The following is a 6,296-nucleotide window of genomic DNA, read 5'->3' as shown; positions in this document are numbered from 1 at the left end:
TATGCAGTTATCACGACAGCATCATAATGAGGAACATGCACTCCCATTAGATCTTGGTCAGTGAAACACAATGGTTCGTCTTCAATAGTCTCTATGCGAAAACCTTCTAAGAAATTGATCCCGTTAACTTCGTAAAAATTAGAGAGATCACTAGTACAAAAAAGGGCTTTTTGACTATTTTAAAATGTTATTTGTGATTGTTCTGTTCAAAACGGTCATAAATGGCATAAAATGGTTTTTGTGACTGTTTTAAAATATTTTTTGTGACAGTCGTTTTCAAAACGGTTACAAATGTTTTTTTATAGGAAAGAGGGTACATGTGCGGCGTATTATTTGTGACCATTCCCCCAAAACAGTTACATATTCCCTAACTTTTATGTGACTGTCTTGGACCCAAATATTTCTGCCTACTAACTAAAACAACTTGAAACACAGCCCACGTTCGATCTCCCCCTTCCTTCCAACAAACAACAGTTTCCAACCATTCCATAAACACTTCCAAGTACAAGAAAAAAAAAAGAAAAAACTGCTCGATCTCCCACTTACGCGTTTAGGGTTTCCAATACACCTCGTCTATTTTTCATTCATTGTCTCAAAAAAATTCAACCCTTTCTCTCAAACAAAAAAAAAAGGCATGGACTCATTTTCTTCATTCTTTCCATCTCAATCTTCATCAAGAGGGAGTCGATGGAGTTCTTAATAATTGAAAAACTTTCATCAAATCTCTCCAACTGTTCAAAATCATCTCAAACTGGTATAATTTTTTATTTAATTTTTTTTTTGTTTAATTTGGTGCAAGTTAGGGTTTATGTTAAACTTTTTGTTGAAATTGTTTTAGGTATATGTGACATTATCTTGTGCATTGGTGGCATCAGCAGTTGGTGTTTATCTGCATTTGTTGATGAATATTGAATATTGGAAGGTTATTGACAATGATTGGATGTATGGGTAGTATGATTTGGTTACTTTCAACACCACCTTATGAAGAGGTATTATTGTTGTCTAATTTTTTTATATTTGGTATTGAGGTTATAGGTGTTAATTAATTGTAGTTTTTTGGTGATTAAACAGAAGAAGAGACTTTCTCTAATGATGACAGCTGGTTTACTTGAAGGCGCATCGATTGGTCCTTTAATTGACTTGGTCATTAAGGTTGACCCAAGGTGTACGTGTATAATTTAGTTTGTGTAAATAAATATATTGGAATGCTATGTTTTAATGCTACGTGTTGTTTGATGTCGATCATGTAATGTTTATCCTAAGGCTTAAGAATTAAAAGGAAGTTATAAGTTGTCTGTTTTAACCAAAGAAACTATTGTTGAAAACCAGTTGACTCTTAACTGATGTAATAAGATTTTTTGCAAGAATGATGGGATCACTTTCTTTGCGGGTACTGAATTCACGGTTCTAGATGCTTAGTCAAGTCCTTAGTGTCTCAGTACTTTCATAGTTGACACATTTAATTAGAGAAAGACCTTTAGGATTTGACCAAGGCCCTTTTAGTTTGAAAGTGTTTACTTGATGGGTTCATTACATGAGTTTTAACAAGAGAACATAAACGGTAATTCCAGTAGCCCACCCTATTATGTAAGTTAACTTTTAGCATATTTGTTAGCATCCTTGGTTGGCTTATACGGGATTGGTGGCATCATATCACAGCTAAAAACATAGTTGATGAACAATTTTTAATCTTTTATGATGAGAGAGAAATCAGGAATTAGAATTTTGATGGACCTTCATTGGTTTTTTCTTGCATGCATTTTTTTATGACTTCATGAGTATTATGTTCATACCATGCTTCTTAACCTAAATGGAATGGTTGTATCACTTGTGCGGGAGATGATGGAGATTTGTCCAGTTGGTTTTTTTAGCCAATAATTTCATGGATTAGAATATTGTATGACTTGTCTTTGATATTCACTTAATGCATTGATACTCACCTCGTATTGGGTTTGTTTGAGTGTGTACATATATAATGTCGAGAAAATGATGCTTGTGAGAACATGACTCAGTGCCTAATTTTTTTTCTTTTTTGGAATTAATGAGTTTTAAACTCTTAATTAAATTTGTTCACTGCTGTGGCAGTATTTTGATAAGCTAGTTTGTTGAAACTGCAATCGCATTTGGTTGCTTTTAAGCAGCAGCCACCTTAGCGAGGCGTTGGGAATATCTTTATCTTGGAGGGCTCCTTTCCTCTGGTCTCTCTATTCTCTTCTGGTTGCAGTTTGGCGTGAATGTGACTTGGTCACAATTCTTTCTTAATCCATTCATTTGTATATTATTAAGTACTTATTGATAACCTAAGTCTTATGTCTATGTTTGCTACTGGAATGTTCAATGGAGTTAGCATTTATGAATGTTATTTGAATTTTAATGGATTATATTTTAGGTGTATATTTGTTGCAGGTTCAATTCAATGTGAAATGTCTGTTTTCAAATATATACAGGTTTTTTTTTTTTATTTATTTTAACATTTATCACGGTTTTGCTAGATCTGTCACAAAAGAAACGTTTTTTGTGACGGTTTTTGAGTAGTTGTTACCGTTTTATGTGGTGGAGATAGGCTAGTCTAGAACAAATATTTGTGACGGTTTTGGGAAAATAAATAAATGACTCCCACTCCGTCACGGTTTTGGAAAAAAAATAGTGACAAATGACTTTTTGTCACTGTTTTTAATAGTGATATAAAACCTTTTTTCTTGTAGTGGATATTTGACTTTAGAACGATGAGCATTTTTCCGCTGAGTATTGAACAATGAATCAATGACGGCATGTCCAACCTTAATGACATTGTGATCGGTTACAGTTAAAGCTTGAGTTGTCACTTTTTCCTCCACATATTGATCAAGTTTCTCATTCTGCACAAGCTTTTCAATTCTTCCCCGCAAAGACCGACAATTCTCAGTCTCATGACCATAATCATTATGAAATTTGCACCATATATAACTATTTATCACGAGTTGTTTTAGTGTCGTCGCGCAGGGGAAACGGCGGAGTGAGTAGACTTTTATCTTTGATTTTGTCGTAAACTACCGTATATTTAGTATTAAGCGGAATTAATTCAAAATCAGTAAAAGGCTTTCCGGTCCTACTCGTGGAGTCGTCTTTCTTATATGGAGGCTTCTGACTGGGTTGTTATTGATCAAAAGTCGGATTCTTTTGTTTATTCCACTGATCATTGAAATCTTTTTATTTATTATCTTTGTCACGAGAAGTTCGAGCAGCCGTATCGTCCTTAACATTGATAAATTGTTAAACTTGTTGGTATAACGCACGTCGGGAAGATGGAATATCCCGAACAAGAGAGTTGTACAACCCGTCTTTATCAAACAAGATAGCTTCTTTAAAAGCGTAAACCACCATTAGATCGGATTGTTCAAAAATCTCAGTTGCAGCTTGGCAAAACTGTAGAGAGTTTTATCACGTTGTTGCTTGATGTTAAAAAGAACCCGGACACCATTTGGACGTTTCAGATTATGATGACGCAAACTTTTCAGTTAAGTCCTTGAACCGATAAATAGATCACGAGGGTAATTTGCTAAACCATACCAATGCTTCCCCCTTTAATGTAGAAGAGAAAAGTTTACATTTCAAAGCATCGTCACCCCCGATAAAACCAGTTTGTTGGTGAAATTAATCACATAAAACATAGGACATCCCTCGACATCATCATATTAATCAAACTTAGGTTGTTTGAAATCTTTGCTGTGAGTAGCACGTTGGACGGCGAAGAAAATTTGTCCAAAATACCATCTTCAACTACAAGATTCTCTAATGTCGATTCAAAAGGATCACTATCAAGAAGAGCTTTTTTAATCATTTCTCGGACACGTTGAGGAGTCATCAAATCCATATCGGCTGGCTCATAATCATGATCGCGATGACGCCTATGGGAATGAACGGAACGAGAAGAAAATGATGAAAATTCATCGTGACTGTGTCGAGAGGAATGTGGTTGGTACGTTGGACCTTCAGTACGATAATGTTCGGAATCATAAGAACCGCGTCGCTGAAGTGTTTCTCCATACTGATTGTTACGATCATGAGTGCGACCATTATTCTGTTCGCCACCCGAATTCTTCGGGACTTGCCAATAATCTGTAGGACTGTGGGGTGCAGTCGGACGGATATTATCAATACCTTGCCTACCGAGAACGTGATCAAGTGGTTGGAGGTTTCTCGGTGGAGGTCGGGGAATTCGTCGCCCATTACTTGGAACTCGTTGATGGTTGTTGCGAATATCGTGAATCTCATCCTCACCACTTAAACGATCCCACACACTATTATGTCATTGGCGTGTATTACGTTGTGGTGTGACAGATACAACATCATCTGCGAGTGGAGTGGGTCGTTTAAGACGACGCCTGTAGTAGTTGTTCTGTTTGCGGACAGTCTTTAACTTTTGAAGAAGTGTTTCGTGAGACATATGACTTACATTATCCACATCAGATACTGGAGATTCGTCATAGGCAATAACCTCGCGCTGAATAATTTGGCGCATTGGTGGAACGCCAGTATTAGGAGGTATTATTCCGTCATCGCCAAGTTGACCTTGACCATCATGTTCGTGATGATCGTCAGTAATTACATGGAGACCTTGAGCTCATCGAGTATGCGTCATAACTTTTGCAGAACGTAATCGAGACATATGACTTACATTATCCGCATCAAATACTGGAGATTCGTCAGAGGCAATAACCTCGCACTGAATAATTTGGCGCATTGGTGGAACGACAGTATTAGGAGGTATTATTCCGTCATCGCCAAGTTGACCTTGACCATCATGTTCGTGATGATCGTCAGTAATTACATCGGGACTTTGAGCTCGTCGAGTATGCGTCATAACTTTCACAGAACATGATCGAGGGTGTTGAATAAGAACCGCAGACGATACCAATTATATTTCGACCAAATATGATCAAAACACTAAGTGGTGACGAAAGAGACAAAGAACGTAGAAAAGTAGTTAGAAAAATGATGGTGATCGGGAGAATGATGAGACTGTACCTTGCGGTTGCCTACGTACCCAAATTATCAATGGGATCAAGTCTCAAGAATGTAGTTCTGTATGAAAAATAGTTTGACATTTATATAGGTAGAGTAAAGACTCCTTGTAGCTCAAGTATTCTTGTAGCTTAAGTAATTGTAATTGAATATAACTCTCAACTGATAATTATCTCTTTGATAGGAAACGAATCTGGACATAAATTAATGTACGTTAGTGGCAAGTCATGTGGCTAAGGTTCAGCCTTAGGCACATGAGTTAATGGGCCTATACATTGATCCATGGTATTGTAAATTAAGCTTTAGCCATGTCGATTAAACGAATAAAATAGAGACCCCTACTAATGGACGTTTGCCACGTAGGTGGGGATTGAAACAGATAGCTTAGAATACTTTAAAATTCCTAAAAACCTCACTTACAAATTAAGATTGAAAGTTTCAGGATTAATAAATTGGTTAAAAAGTGGAGAAGCTACAACTTGTAAAACCCACATGAAAAGAAGAACTGATAACTTTTAAAGTATTTTCACTTTCAATGTATACATACTAATTTAGTGCCAAGGGGTGTTAAAGTTAAATGATATTAGGAACAAATGAATGGTAACACACATACCATTATCAGCAAACAATGCATCAGTTGAATCATCTAAAGAGATACGTGTCTGAAGTGATTAATGCTACACACTTGTCCAGGATGTGTCGACTCCGAACTTTTTCTTATCTCCATTCAAGCTAATGTTACTTTCATAGTTCACCGGCCTGGAGACCATTTACGACTTTAAATGCATGTTGTAACAAATGATTTAAGCACTTCCAGAGTTGTCAGTTGTCAGTTGCCACTTTAGGTCTAGATCACATCATTTTCACCTCGCCATTTGAATTATTAGAAATTTTGGCCTACAATACAAACGTACAAAGACAGTTAGATGGGGAACTCAAGGGTCAAAAATGTGGTGAGAATGAATGTTTAATAACACGTACATGAAACTTACTAGGGATAAGTAGTGAGCATCTAATTTGGTTGCTTAGATTCAATTACTTACAACTCAACCTACATATCACATTCTTAGACCTCCAGTTTGCATTCAACAGTCAGTACATCCCCATTCATTCATAATAAGATACCCATTCAAAGATTTGGTTTGGGTTATTTAGACTTTGGTCATATTATTAATAGCGAAATTAGGCTTTGGTCATACTTTTCAAATTTATTAGGCTTTGGTCCTACATCTGTTTGTTGAATATGAGTCAATATAGTTGACCCTAGTCAATCTGCTTCAATCTGTTTGTAT

At 36.4% G+C, this 6,296-nt stretch overlaps 1 pseudogene across 1 annotated transcript; it reads left to right on the top strand.

Annotated features, from left to right (window-relative positions):
* The first annotated feature begins 505 nt into the window (after window positions 1-505).
* Window positions 506-2,296, top strand: LOC147489897 (bax inhibitor 1-like; annotated as a pseudogene). The gene is made up of 4 exons (XR_015202872.1): window positions 506-754; window positions 839-989; window positions 1,072-1,163; window positions 2,086-2,296. The product of XR_015202872.1 is annotated as a bax inhibitor 1-like (transcript).
* The last annotated feature ends 4,000 nt before the right edge of the window (window positions 2,297-6,296 follow it).

The sequence above is a fragment of the Coptis chinensis genome, chromosome 7, assembly GCF_015680905.1.
Source record: "Coptis chinensis isolate HL-2020 chromosome 7, ASM1568090v1, whole genome shotgun sequence".
NCBI lineage: Eukaryota > Viridiplantae > Streptophyta > Magnoliopsida > Ranunculales > Ranunculaceae > Coptis > Coptis chinensis.
Note: the sequence above shows the minus strand (reverse complement) of the source record. Positions and strands in the feature narration are given on the sequence as shown.